We start from the raw sequence: 14,320 nt of genomic DNA, 5'->3' as shown, positions 1-14,320 counted from the left end.
TGTTTTTTGATGATGTAACAAAGAAGACAAATAGGGCGGATTGATGGATGTGATCTATATTGACTTCAGTAAGGCTTTCAACAAGGTTAATCATTGTAGTTAGGTTGTTAAGGTTAGATCACGCAAAATTGAGGGAGAACTACCTACTGGGATAAAGAACTGGCTTGAAGGTAAAAGACAGAGGGTGGTGATGAAGGACTGTTTTTCAGAGCGGAAGCCTGTGACCAGTGGTGTGCCACAAAGATTGGAAGTTAATTTAGATAAATGTGAGGTGCTGTATATTGGAAAAACAAACCAGAGCAGGACTTATAGACTTAATGGTAAAATCCTGGGGTGTGTTGCTGAACAAAGAGATCTTGGAGTGCAAGTTGATAATTCCTTGAAAGTGGAGTTGCAGGTAGACAGGATAGTGAGAAAGATGCTTGGTACACTTGCCTATATTGGGTAGTGCATTGGGTATAGGAGCTGGGAGGTCATGTTATGGCTGTACACAACTTTGGTTAGGCCACCATTGGAAAACTATTATAGGAAGGATTTTGTGAAACTTGGAAGGGTTTAGTCAACATTTACAAGGATGGTGCGTGGCTTAGAGGGTTTGAGCTATAAGGAGGGGCTGAATTGGCTTGGGATATTTTCCTGGTGCATCGAAAGCTGAGGGGTGACCTTATAGAGGTTTATAAAATCATGAGGGACATGGATAGGATAAATAGACAAAGTCTTTTCCCTGGTGTGGGGGAGACCTAACCCAGATGACACAGGTGAGAGGGAAAAGATTTAAAAGGGATCTAAGGGGCAACTTTTTCACACAGAGGATGGCGTGTGTACGGAATGAGCTGCTGGAGGGAATTAGTGGAGGCTGGTGCAATGACAACATTTAAAAGGCATCTGGTTGGATATATGACTATAAGAAGGCTTGAGAGGGATAAGGGCAAAATGTTGTCAAATGGGACTAGATTTATTTAGGATATCTGCTTGGCTTGGATGAGTTGGACTGAAGGGTCTGTTTCTGTGCTGCATATCCCTATGCCTCTATCCCTTTAGACCATGCACTATATTAACACCTTGTTGAAATCAAGTAAGAATGGAAATTGCAAATGCTCTTGCAATAACTTTTCAGTCTTGAAATCAAACAATGTTTTGGCATTGACTGCTTTATTAAGTAGCAAGTTCCACAGGCTCACCACTTTCTGGGTCAAAAGATTTCTCCTCATCTCAGTCTTAAATGGTTTACCCCATATTCCTAACACGTGAACCCTGGTTTTGGACTCCCCCTCAATCATGAACATTCTTCCTGCATCTATCTTGTCCAATCCTGTTAGAATTTAATAGTTTTTTTCTGAAAGCCCCCATTCCCTGAACTCTAGGGACTTTAATTCTAACTGATTCGGTCTCTCCTCACATGTCAGCCCTGCCATCCCAGGAATCAGTTTGATTTACATTCGCTATAGTTCCTCTATAGCAAGAGCATCCCTCCTTCGATAAGGAGGTGAAAACTGCACACATTATTTCAGATGCAGTCTTGCAATGACCCTGTATAATTGCAGCAAGATATTCCTGCTCCTGTCCTCCCCTTTGGTAAATGTGAATAATTAATTGCATAATTTTGTGTTGGGGATGCAACTTCGACATTCTTGGCATGCCTGTCCAGTATCCTTCCCCACCTCACCAAATCCAGAGCCTGCAGATGTTTGTAAGCTAGATAATTGGCAGCCAGCTCTGGATTGGGGGAGTTACTGAGGTGTCTGTTTCTAACTCATCCCCCCGCCCAGAGCATCACTGATAATGGATGAGCATTGTGGCCACTAGCCTTCCTGTTGAGCAGTTTTGCCTCCTCAGGTATGGCCTGGCAGCTATGGTGACAAGTAAATTACCTGAAAAGAAATCAAAAGTCATCCTCAGAGGGTGCCTCAAGATTCCTTTCCAGCAGCAACAGTGCCCACCACTGCTGGAGGGGCTCCCATCCTTCCAAGGCAGCAGAACCTCTCATTGTGCTTCCAGCCTCAGAAACTCTCTTCATCAGCAGGATCTGGAAATATCTCCCAGATGAGCATATAAATGCAGGGCCTGAAACTGGAAAGCTGACGACCCTTCCCCGTTTTTAAAGGGGGTAAGAGTCTGCCTTTTTTTTTTGCTCTGGAATATTTGAATCCAGTCCAGATAAAAAGAATTGTGGCACACTCTTTATAAACCTGACATGATCCCGAAACAAAATTGTTCAGGTAACCTTTGTCCAAATTCTTATGTTCAAAACTCTGCACAAAACCATTACTAATTTAATAATATTAATCGCTATCTAAAGAAACGATGCCAGAATGAAAATATCACATTTGCACATGAGGGAGTAGGTGGCAAGTTGGAAATGTACAACTGCGCATTTTGCATCTGACCTGTTCTAATTTGATTTTTTTCTTCATTGGGTGTAGACATTACAAGCTAGCCAAAAAGTTATTCTCCATCTCTAATTGCTTCAGGAGGAATTAAGCATCAATCTCATAACTGTGGGTCATATATAAGCCTTACCATGTAAGGATGGCAAATATCCTTCCCTAAAGGGCATCAATGTGCTATTACACAAGATTTTAATTTCAGGTTTTTAATTTAATTCAAACTTTAAATGTTGGATTCAAACCTAACAAATGTTTGGAAAGATGTGGGCCAAATGCAAGCAGATGATACAAGTTTACTTTGAGATTATGGTCAGCATGGACTGGTTGGACTGAAGGGTCTGTTTCTGTGCTGCATGACTCTATAATTGCGTCTCTAGAACATTAGTCAAGTGCTCTGGATAACTAACCCAGTGATATTACCACTGTATCGCCACCTCTACTGGGTGAGCAGAGGACAAATATTTAATTTTCCACAGCCGTTATCCTGACAATTGTGGTAAGCACCAAATCAAACATTCACAAACTTTAAGGTCAGTCATTTGAAGTGAAAGACCAACCATGGAGATGTGTTACAAACAAGTTAAAAAAATAAATAGAAACAACATTTTTTTCTCATTCTATCCTTCCAAAAAGGTCATGTTTTATCTCTTGGAGGAAACATTTTGAGCTGGTCCCTCCTCTCCTTTTCGAACATGAATATTTCTTGTGTCTAGCATAATCTATTACTCCCAAGGATTGTCTATGGCTTTGGAGAATTTAGTCCCTGAGAAGAGTTGACCAGATTGCAGAATACTCATTTTGTACATGCTGCATGCAGCCCCTGAAGTAACATTTGCTGCATAATCTTTTTTTTTAAAGGGTTTATTGCCATTCTGAAATGATGGCATCCTCAATACTTAAAGAAATGTTTATAAATGAACTGACTGTTATTATGACAAGAAACTTGCAAAGCTAAGCTTATTTGAAAGGGGACTGTGACTCAGTTCTCAAAATGCTGAGAGGTGCAAATGACTTAGGTGCAAGCTTTGTTTTTTATTTAGACTCTGAGCAAAGTACAAACATTTGGTCTAAGGGACATTCAAGCGATTTAAGAATGTTTTTGCTAGCAATAAGTACTTTTATTAAAAACATGATAAGACCAGGGCCCAAACTAATGCAAAAGGGAACAGTAAGAAATTCCAGGTATATCAGAATCTACTATCAGATTAAGAGACAAAAAGTTTAGGTTTTGAAAGGTTATTGTCAGAGGAAGACTGAGGAAGATAAAGTGTTCTGCAGTTGTCCAGTTCGTTTAAAAAAGGACTTAGAGCCTAGATAGTCAGCCTCTGTTCTCTTGAGGTTGAATGTAGCCAGCCAAAATCTACATTACTGGGACAACAATGACAATGATTGTCCGTCATAGTAATATAAAAAAAAATGAATATTGCTCTGATACAAAATATCAAAACTGACTTTCCAGTGCAGACCTGGAAAAACACTGCAGTGTGACAGCAGACAAAACATTAACATTTATTTCCTCCCTACAGATGCTGCTAGACCCGCTGTGTTTCTTCAGCAATTTTTGCTTTTGTTTCTGATCTCCAGCATCTGCAGGTCTTTGTTTTCTGAAAGCATGGCCAGTTGGCTTTCTCAGATAGATGTAATAATATCCTATAGCACTATCTTGACAAGGGGCAGGTGAAGAGTAGGTGACTAATTCCCAGTTCCCTGACCAATAGTTTGGTCCCCAACATTAGAAAAGCAAAACAAATGGTCATTATCACAATGCTGTTTATTGGAGTTTCATTTGTTTTCACATAACAATCATGCCTGCACTTGAAGGGTACTTTATGAGCTCTAAAGTGCTTTGATGGTGAAAGGCACCCCATTCTCCTTGATAATCATTGCAACTTTCACAACAGCCTGAAGGCTGAAGACCCTGCCTGTTGGGGCATCAGACTCCTATTGTAAATATAGAAATTGGGTTTCTATGCCATACAAAGGGTCCTGAGTGCTAGTTTTATGCTTCAAATATATGAGGCATTAACAGTTTATTCAAACAAATGTACCTGCTTCATTGCTTTCTCTATTTAGCAACCTAAACTAATCCTACTCTTCTGCTTGCATCACATATCATTTAATATTCCTACAATTAATTTCTTTTTTATCATAATTATATGACTTTCACTTCAACCAAGTGCTGTTCTAAGTGATACATATTTTGTTCATTGCACCCTATGCCTTCTCATTACTATAAGTGAATAAGGCAATTTTTTACATTTCAATAAGTGCAGCAGTATTATTGAACCTTTCATTTGCCTCAATGTTAACATTTTCAACTTCATTTTTAAATGTCTAGATTGACTAGGTCTTCCACTTTTAGAAAACCTTTTCCAACAATACAGCTGCCCAAGAACTCCAAATAGTTTTAACTCTAGCTTCCTATAAATGTGCTACACCAATTGCTCACAGTTGGTGGCCAGTCCTTCATTTAACTAGGATGTAATCTCCAGAAACCTCTCCTTAAATCTCTCTGCCTCTCCTTACTTCTCCAGAAACCTCTCTTCACTTCTCCTCAAAGTACTCTTTAAATCCTACCTTTTTGACTAAATATTTATTCACATATATTAAAAGCTTGTTTCTGGCTCAGCATCAATTTTGCCTGATTGCACTTATGTGAAACAACTTGCAAAAAGGTACAAGTAAATAATTGAATTGAATTGAAATTATTGTCACCTGTACCAAGGTACAGTGAAAAGCTTTGTCTTGCAAGCCATACAGGCAGATCACAGAGTTAAGTCGCATAGATACGTAATAATAGGTAAGCAGCGGCAAAAACAAAAACACAGGCACAGGTGAATGTTAAGAGTTTGTGAGTCCATTCAGTCTAACAATAGTAGGGTAGAATCTGTTTCGAAACCGGCTGGTGCATGTGTTCAGGCTTCTGTACCTTCTCCTTGATGGTAGAGGCTGTAGAAAAACATAGACAGGGTGGGATGGATCTCTGAGAATGCTGGCGGCCTTTCCTTGACAGTGGGCCTGGTAGATGGATTCTATAGATGGATTCTATACAAGTTGTTGCAGCAGTAAAAGGTTGAGTTAGGAGTTCAATTATAAGGATAAACAGTTGGCAAGGAATCCAAACAAATTTGAAGTTATCAAAAACAATCTTATCTTTTGAGTATTTGAGTGTCTTACACATTTGGGTCACAATTTATTTCTATGCTATTTTAAATAGCCAATAATCATTTTAGATTTAATGCTCTAACAGCATCAATAAAATAACAATGAGTGAAATTTGATATGATAATATTGTCAATAATAATTTTCAATGTTGATGTCTGTGTTAGGGAATGAATGTTATTGCTTTGCAGTGGAAATTGACCTGGGTCCATTTACTCAGGCAGCAGGAGCTCCAGTCAAGAAGCCCAAGGCTGACTTGGAATTGGAAATTTGTTGATATAAATCTATCAGTGACAGACATGCTCTCTCAATTAGAATATGAAAAATCTGCAGAGATAGATACCCCTGACAATAAACTGGGCATTATAATAAACAGGAGAAATGACAAATTTTACAGTATAGACGATGAGCCCACAAAGAAGAAAGCATTAGCTTAACATGGAAGGACAACTCCAAAAAGCTACCGAGTTTCAAAAAAACTGCCAAAGCAGAAATGAGGATTGATTTGAATTTGAAAAAGTAACCAGCCTAACGTGGTTTCAACGTTATTGGTATGAATTAACCTCCTTAATTTACTTAACAAAAATAATTTGAGGTATACTTTTCCATGCTGCTGCTGCTGCTCAACGAGACTCAAAAAGTTAGATTTAAAACTGTACATTTAATTAGAGGAAGTTCCTATCTTTGAAGTATTTTTAAAAATACTCATTCATGAGATATAAATGTTGCCAGTTTAGTCAGTTATTGTTCATAATTAATTTCCCTGGAGAAGGTGATGGTGAGTCTTTTGTCTCGTGTCTTCATGTTTATATCTCACAGTCTGGGTTCAAGGCAGACTAAGTGGAGTAAAGGCAACACCAAGAATTGTGTTCAGGCTTAGGCTGGTTTAGAACTCTGCTTATTGTATATTACTAGTATATTTATGAGCATACATAACATTCTGAGATATAACAGGCTCTAATCTTACTGTTACATTATTGAAAAGCTATTCTCTACGTTCACTTCTCACCAACAATTTAACAACAACTGCAAACTAAATTTGCCCATGTGCTATTTATATGCAATGGGGATCACAGGGACCACTGGAGTGCTTGGTGATTAGGTGTAGGTACACCAATAGTGCTTTTAGGAGGACATTTCCAGAATTTTGATTCAGTGACAGTGAAGGAATGGCAAGATAATGTGTGGCTTGTTAGGAAAGATGCAGATGATGGTTTTTCAATGTATCTATTCCCTTGTCATTCTAGATGGTAGAGGTTACGAGTTTGGAAGCTGTTGACTAAAAAGCCATAATGAATTATTGAATTGCATCTTTTGGGATTATAAGTGTTGGGAGGGAAGAAATGCCAACAGCGTTAGATAGCATGACAATAATGTGAGTTGGTTAGTCCTGAAAGGCATTGAGCCTTGAGTGTTGTTGGAGCTGCATTTATCCAGGCAAGTGGAGTGTATTCCTTTACATTCTGCACTTGTGCCTTGCAGATTTTTTAGGAGTCAGAGGGTGAGATACCTGCTGCAGAATTCCCACTCTCTGACCTGCTTTTGCAGCCACAGTATTTATCTGGGTTTTTGATTAGATTTGATTCCCTACAGTGAGGAAACAGGCCCTTTGGCCCAACAAGTCCACCTCCAAAGAGTAACCCACCCAGTCTCATTTCCCTCTGACTAATGCACCTAACACTCTGGGCAATTGAACATGGCCAATTCACCTGACCTGCATATCTTTGGACAACTTCAGGCTGGGTAGTACAATTCAGCTTCCGATCAATGGTAGCTTCAGGATGTTGATAGTGGACAAATTCTCTCTTGTTGGATAATACTTGGTGCTTCTGTGGTCTGACTGTTGCACTTTGTGAGCTCCAGCCTAAAGTTGTCCAGGTCTTACTGTACATGAGTATATCCTGAGGACGCACAAATAGTTTAGAACATTACGCAGGCACAAGCAACAATCCCCACTCCGACCTTATCATGGAGGGACATAATTAATGAAGTAGCTGAAGATGGTGAGGATAAAGCCATGATTGTGCAAAATTGCCAAAGATTTTTTTTTACAATAACCCAATAGCAGTAAACTCACTAAAACTCAAAAGAAGAGATAGAAATGTTTTCCAAAAGAAGTCACACATTTCAATTAGATTGGGTCACTCAACTTTGAGGACGCTTTTTCATATCAGACCAAGATCCTCCATTATCCATCTTTACCCATCTTCAATTGTTCAACAGATTGATGTAACATCTAACTCTACCTTTGGACGAGTGGGGAAAATGTTAGCTTTTATTGGAGGTCCCTGATTTACAAACATCTGACTTATGAATGCTCAAGCATGTGAACACGATCCCATACATTGGTGTAATTCTAAATATCTGACATACAAGCATTACCTGTACTTTTGGGTACCTGCTTTATATTGTCCTCCATTGTGTTCTGACTTGTGTGCAAGTCAATGTGTGAGTAGACTCAGGAATAGAATCTGTTTGCAATCAGGGGACTGCCTGTATTACAAATGGCATCACCACAGAACATTTGGAAGGCATTACAAGAATTGGACAAAGTCAGTGTGGGTTTATGAAAGGGAAATCATGTTTAACAAATCAACTGGAGCTTTTTTGAGATCGTAACTGGTAGAATAGTTAAGGGAGAACCAGTGGATGTGATGTAATTGGATTTTCTAAAAAGCTTTTGATAAGATCCCTCATAGGTTAGTTGTAAAGTTAAAGCACATGGGATAGACAAGAATATGTTGACATAAATAGAGAATTGTTTGACAGAAAGTAAATAGACACTAGGAATAAAATGGCTGTTTTCCAACTGACAGGTTTATGTGTGTGTGTGTGAATTTTTTTATACATATATATATATATATTTATGTGTGTCCTGAATGAGGGACCAAATCTAATATTCCCATGTTTGCTGACAATACAAAGTAGGCAGGACTTGGAGTTGTAGGAGATACAAGTAGGCATCATGGTTGCTTATCCAAGTTGAGTGCATGGGCAAACACATGGTAGATGCAGGCTAAATGTGAAGTGTACACTTTAGTGTGAAAATCAGATAGGAAGAATATTATTTAAATGGTGATATATTGAGAAATGTGGATGCACAAAGGTAGCTGGGTATCCTTGCACACCAGTCAATGAATGTAGAGAGGCAGGTGCAGCAAGCAGTTAATGAGACAAATGGTATATTGGCCTTCATTACAAGAGGATTTGAGTTCAGAAGTAGGGATGTCATACCACAGTTTTGTAACACTTTGATGAGATCATATTATTTGAAATTTTGCTCTCCCCACCTAAGAATAGATAAATTTTAGAAAGGAGTGCAACAGAGGTTCACTGGACTAATACTGGGGTTGGAGGACTGCCTTAAGAAGAGAAATTTTTTTTTGGCTGGGTCTATATTCACTAGCGTTTGGAAAGATGAGAGGGGATCTAATTGAAGTGCATGAAATGTTTACCAGGCTTGACAGACTTGATGCAGAGAGGATGTTTTCCCTGTTTGGGGAATATAGAACCAGAAGTAGTCCTGGGATGCAGATACACCACTTGAGATTGAGATGAGGAAAGAGTAGTGAACCTATGGAATTCACTAGCGCAGAAGGCTTAGGAGGCCAAGTTACTGAATATGTTCAAGAATGGGATAGATAAAGTTCTAGATTTTACAAGCATCAAAGGACATGGGGAGAAAGTGGGAATATGGCTTTGAGATAGAGGATCAACCATGATCATATTGAATAGTACTGCAGGCTCGAATTGTTGAATGGTCTAATCCTGCTTCTAGTTTCTACATTTCTATGTTTAACAACTTCAGTCCAACTTGGTTCATACAATAATTTGTGCATCTCTCTGCCAATTTGGCCAATTTTTCAGTATAATTCCCCTGGTCAACCAAAGCATGAGTTTCCAGTGCCCCTAACGTGTTTGGTTGCTAATTATCTTATAGGCAACTACATTACACAGATCTTCCTCCTCTCTTTTGTTCTACATTTCCACCCCATAACACTTGATTCAATCCTTCCTTTCTTTACTGACTTGTATTTAGGGATATTGGGTCTTCATCAGGAATAAAATTCAGCCCTAATGCTTGCATTCTGTAAAATGCTGGACGTAGTCAGTAGTATCTATGGAAAGAGAAATAGGTAATGTTTTTCACTGATGATCTTTCAGTGATTCTTGTTGAATTAGTTCTAGTTGAATTAATTCTAGGTGGTGTAGTCCAGGTAGCTGTGGGAGTCGGTAGGAAGGTCTAGGAAGGGGAGGGAGGAGTCCGAGACTGTCCAGGTGAATTTGAGGTCGGGGTGGAAGGTGTTAGTGTAGTGGATGAACAGTTCATCCACTACACTAACACCTTCCACCCCGACCTCAAATTCACCTGGACAGTCTCGGACTCCTCCCTCCCCTTCCTAGACCTTTCTGTTTCTATCTCAGGCGACCGAATCAACACGGACATCTACTACAAACCTACCGACTCCCACAGCTACCTGGACTACACCTCCTCCCATCCTGCCCCCTGTAAAAACACCATCCCATTCTCCCAATTCCTTCGTCTCCGCCGCATCTGCTCCCAGGAGGACCAGTTCAAAATACGTACAACACAGATGGCCTCCTTCTTCAAGGACCGCAATTTCCCCCCCGACGTGGTCGACGGTGCCCTCCACCGCATCTCCTCCACTTCCCGCTCCTCCGCCCTTGAGCCCCGCCCCTCCAACCGCCACCAGGACAGAACCCCACTGGTCCTCACCTACCACCCCACCAATCTCCATGTGCAGCGCATCATCCGCCGTCACTTCCGCCACCTCCAAACAGACCCCAGCACCAAGGATATATTTCCCTCCCCTCCCCTATCAGCTTTCCGTAGAGACCACTCCCTCCGCGACTCCCTTGTCAGATCCACACCCCCCACCGACCCAACCACCACTCCCGGCACCTTCCCTTGCAACCGCAGGAGGTGCAACACGTGCGCCCACACCTCCCCCCTCACTTCTCTCCAAGGCCCCAAGGGAAACTTCCATATCCGCCACAGATTCACCTGCACCTCCACCCACATCATCTACTGCATCCGCTGCAGCCGGTGTGGCCTCCTCTATATTGGGGAGACAGGCCGCCTACTTGCGGAGCGATTCAGAGAGCACCTCTGGGCCACCCGGACGAACCAACCCAACCAACCTGTGGCACAGCATTTCAACTCCCCCTCCCACTCCACCGAGGATATGCAGGTCATTGGACTCATCCACCGCCAAACCACAACAACCCGACGGTCGGAGGAGGAGCGTCTTATCTTCCGACTGGGAACCCTCCAACCGCAGGGGATGAACTTGGACTTCACCAGTTTCTTCATCCCCCTCCCCCCACCTTGTCTCAGCCGGATCCTTCCAGCCCGGCACCGCCTTCCTGACCTGCAGTCTTCTTCTTGACCTCTCCGCCTCCATCCTACTCCGACCTATCACCCTCACCTTGACCTCTTTCCACCTATCACATTTCCAACTCCCCTCCTCCAAGTCCCTCCTCCCTACCTTTTATCTTCTCCTGCTGAACACTCTCTGCTCATTCCTGAAGAAGGGCCTGTGCCCGAAACGTCGAATCTCCTGTTCCCTGGATGCTGCCTGACCTGCTGTGCTGTTCCAGCAATAAAGTTTCAACATAGTCAGCTTGGACTAGTTGAACCAAAGGATCTGTTTCCACGATGTATGACTCAATGACTCTATTTAAAGTATTCTTTTGACAACTTAATGGATAAAATTGGAATACAATCAACAAGGCATTTATAGGGCAAGTGATATTTTCTCATATTATTGCCAGTGTCTCTACATTCTCTGCTTAAGTGATTGGAAAAGGCCTCAAATGCTTGGAGACTATTCATAGAGGTTTACAAAATTATGAGGGGCATGGATAGGGTAAATAGACAAAGTCTTTTCCCTGGGGTGGGAAGTCCTACCTGCCAGCACCTGCAAAAGTTTGTGAAATGGAACCCACAAGTCTAGATCAAATGAGTGCCTTCACAGCAAAGTGAACAATGCAATATGCACTAAAAAGCCTGCACAAGTAATTTCTATCTGTATTTTGCAATAACGCAGTCTTCAGCAATCCAACTTGTGAATAATGGCAAAATAGACAAGTAACTATTCTGAATTCTGGCTGGCAAAATCCTGACTGGTCAAAAGAATAGTTGAGCAGGGTGAAAAAGTCTCACACCCAGGAACAAGAGGCAAGAGCAGCTGTGCTATACATTAGTAAACTTGTTGTCTCTAAGGTTTTGGGGTGGTAGAAAACCAGCGTGATAAAAGATCTATCCTTGGCATGGTCAGCTGAGAGAAGAGGCTTCAGGTTCTTTGTGATTCACTGATGTCAAGAGAAAATATCTCCCTGGTCAATGCAATGCATTCTATAATCATCTAAGGAACCTGGAAAATTAATCTTAGCACAGCCAAGGGACAAGAAGAATCATCAATATAAGTTTTATGTGAGTAGATGGTTTGAGAAACTCTTCAAAAATATGATTTAAATTCAGCAGTCTGCAGAAAGCTACAGTTGTAAAGGTATTTGTGTGTCCTCTTACAAGAATAACAACATGGTAGAATATAAGTTCGTCAGGAGATAGAGAAGAAATGTGGAACATTGCTTTTATTTCAAAGGGAATAGGATATGAAAATAAGTAAGTCACATAAATACAATTCAAGGCACTAGTCAAACCATACCGAGAATATTGTGAACAATTTTGATCTCCTTATCTCAGGAAAGATATGTTGGCATTAGAAGCAATCCATTAGAGGTTGATTCTGGATCTGGAAAGATTCTTTTATGAGGAAAGATTGAGTAAATGAGGCTTGTATTCATTGGTGTTTAGAAGAATGAAAGGAAACATATTATTGAAATATCTGATGTTACATTCTTAAAAATAGACTCCAACATTTTCCCAATAGCAGACATTAAGCTAACTGGCCCATACATACCTTTTCTTGTCTCCTTTCTTTTTTTAAATAAAGACATTACATTGGCAGGTTTCCAATTCTCTGGGACTTTTCCAAAATCTATGGATTCCAGGAAGATTACTACCAGTGCATTCACTATCTCGATTGATACTTGCTATAATATCTTAGGATGCATCCCACCAGGTTCAGGAGATCTGTCAGTCTTCTGCTCTATCAGTTTTCATAGCACTTTTTAATCTAGTGATGGTTATTGTATTTATTTCCTCTTCTGCCTTTACTCCTTGAATATTTAGAAATTTGGAATGCTACTTGTGTAAAGAATGGTTTGACGTATTTATTCAATTCCTTAGAATGTTTTGGCTCCCCATTATTATAATCCCCAGCTTCATTCTCTAAGGGGGGCTATGTTCACTTTGGCTTCTCTCTTGCTTTTCATATGTTTAAAGAATCTCATGTCGGTCTTGATGTTATTTGCAAGTTTAACCTCAAAGTTTGATTTTATCAAAAGGACTTTGGTGGGGAAAGGCAAAATTTCTTAGCAACTCTTTGTAAAGATTTACATCTGCATGTCTCTTAAGAAGACTGAAAATGTGTTACTGGAAAAGTGCAGCAGCCCAGGCAGCATCCAAGGAGCAGGAGAATCGACGTTTTGGGCATGAGCCCTTCTTCAGGAATGAGGCTCATGCCCGAAACGTCGATTCTCCTGCTCCTTGGATGCTGCCTGAGCTGCTGCACTTTTTCAGCAACACATTTTCAGCTCTGATCTCCAGCATCTGCAGTCTCACTTTTTTCTTAAGAAGACTGCCTAACTTACTAATGTGACTTGTACTTGAGTGCTATATTGCAATAAGTTACACCTTATTGTGGATGTGAATTTGCTCGCTGAGCTGGAAGGTTTGTTTTCAGACATTTCATCACCATACTAGGTAACATCTTCAGTGAGCCTCTGAATGAAGACTAGAATGGTGTTGAAGCATCTGAAAATGAGCCTTCCAGCTCAGTGAGCAAAACTACATCCAGAACCTCAACCTAAGCTATGAATCTTCTCAAAATTCACTTACATCTTATTGCATTGTGACAATGCTGCGACTTTAACAAGGTTATTTTGTCTTTGGGTTTTTTTTAAAAAGAGAGGTCTTAAAGGCAGGGATGCCAAAATGTCCGGAAAGACCCTAGTTTAACAATGGGAGGGAAGTGGCCAGTTCTCCAAGTTCAGTTTTTTTCTAGTTTGGTTTGTTATAACAGTGGGAAGCTGCTAGTTTCATGTTAGCAGTCACAGAAGCTGTTGCAGTGCAAAAAGGTTCCATGCTTCAGCAGATGATCCTTGGCTGACCTCTCTCTCTGAAATCTCTCCTACCTGTAAGAACCTGTGTTTGAATTTACCTTTTGCCAATGGGTGTGTTTTGGGATGTTACAGGAATTGGAACAGCTCCTTACTTAAGTTGCTGTGTTGGGTCTCTTAAGTTTCCAAAAGTTAAGTTATTCTAAATTCCATTTATTTTATTTGTGCTTCAACTGTAGTGTTTAAATAAATTCTGTTTTTCTTCATACCAAATGGTTTGATCAGCAGCATCACACCTGAAATATTTACCTCGCATCTGCCTTTCAAATAAGAAAACATTTGAGTCTTAAAATATTTTGAGGAAGTCTGGCCTGATCCATAATGATAGAGGGGCGTCCTCCTGTTAAGACTTACTAGAGGTTTTCTATTAATATAAATCAAGTTGATGATTTGACCCAGTCAAAGAAAGAGAATGGTGGCAGAAAACTACAAGGTAATAGTGGTTGGCATCAAAACATAAACAACATGACAGCAGTGATGGGTACTGTTGTTCGTAATCGTGA

Source organism: Chiloscyllium plagiosum, unplaced genomic scaffold, assembly GCF_037043375.1.
Source record: "Chiloscyllium plagiosum isolate Xiang-an unplaced genomic scaffold, Cpla_swu_hap1 HiC_scaffold_1, whole genome shotgun sequence".
Lineage (NCBI taxonomy): Eukaryota > Metazoa > Chordata > Chondrichthyes > Orectolobiformes > Hemiscylliidae > Chiloscyllium > Chiloscyllium plagiosum.
This window is presented reverse-complemented; position numbering follows the sequence as displayed.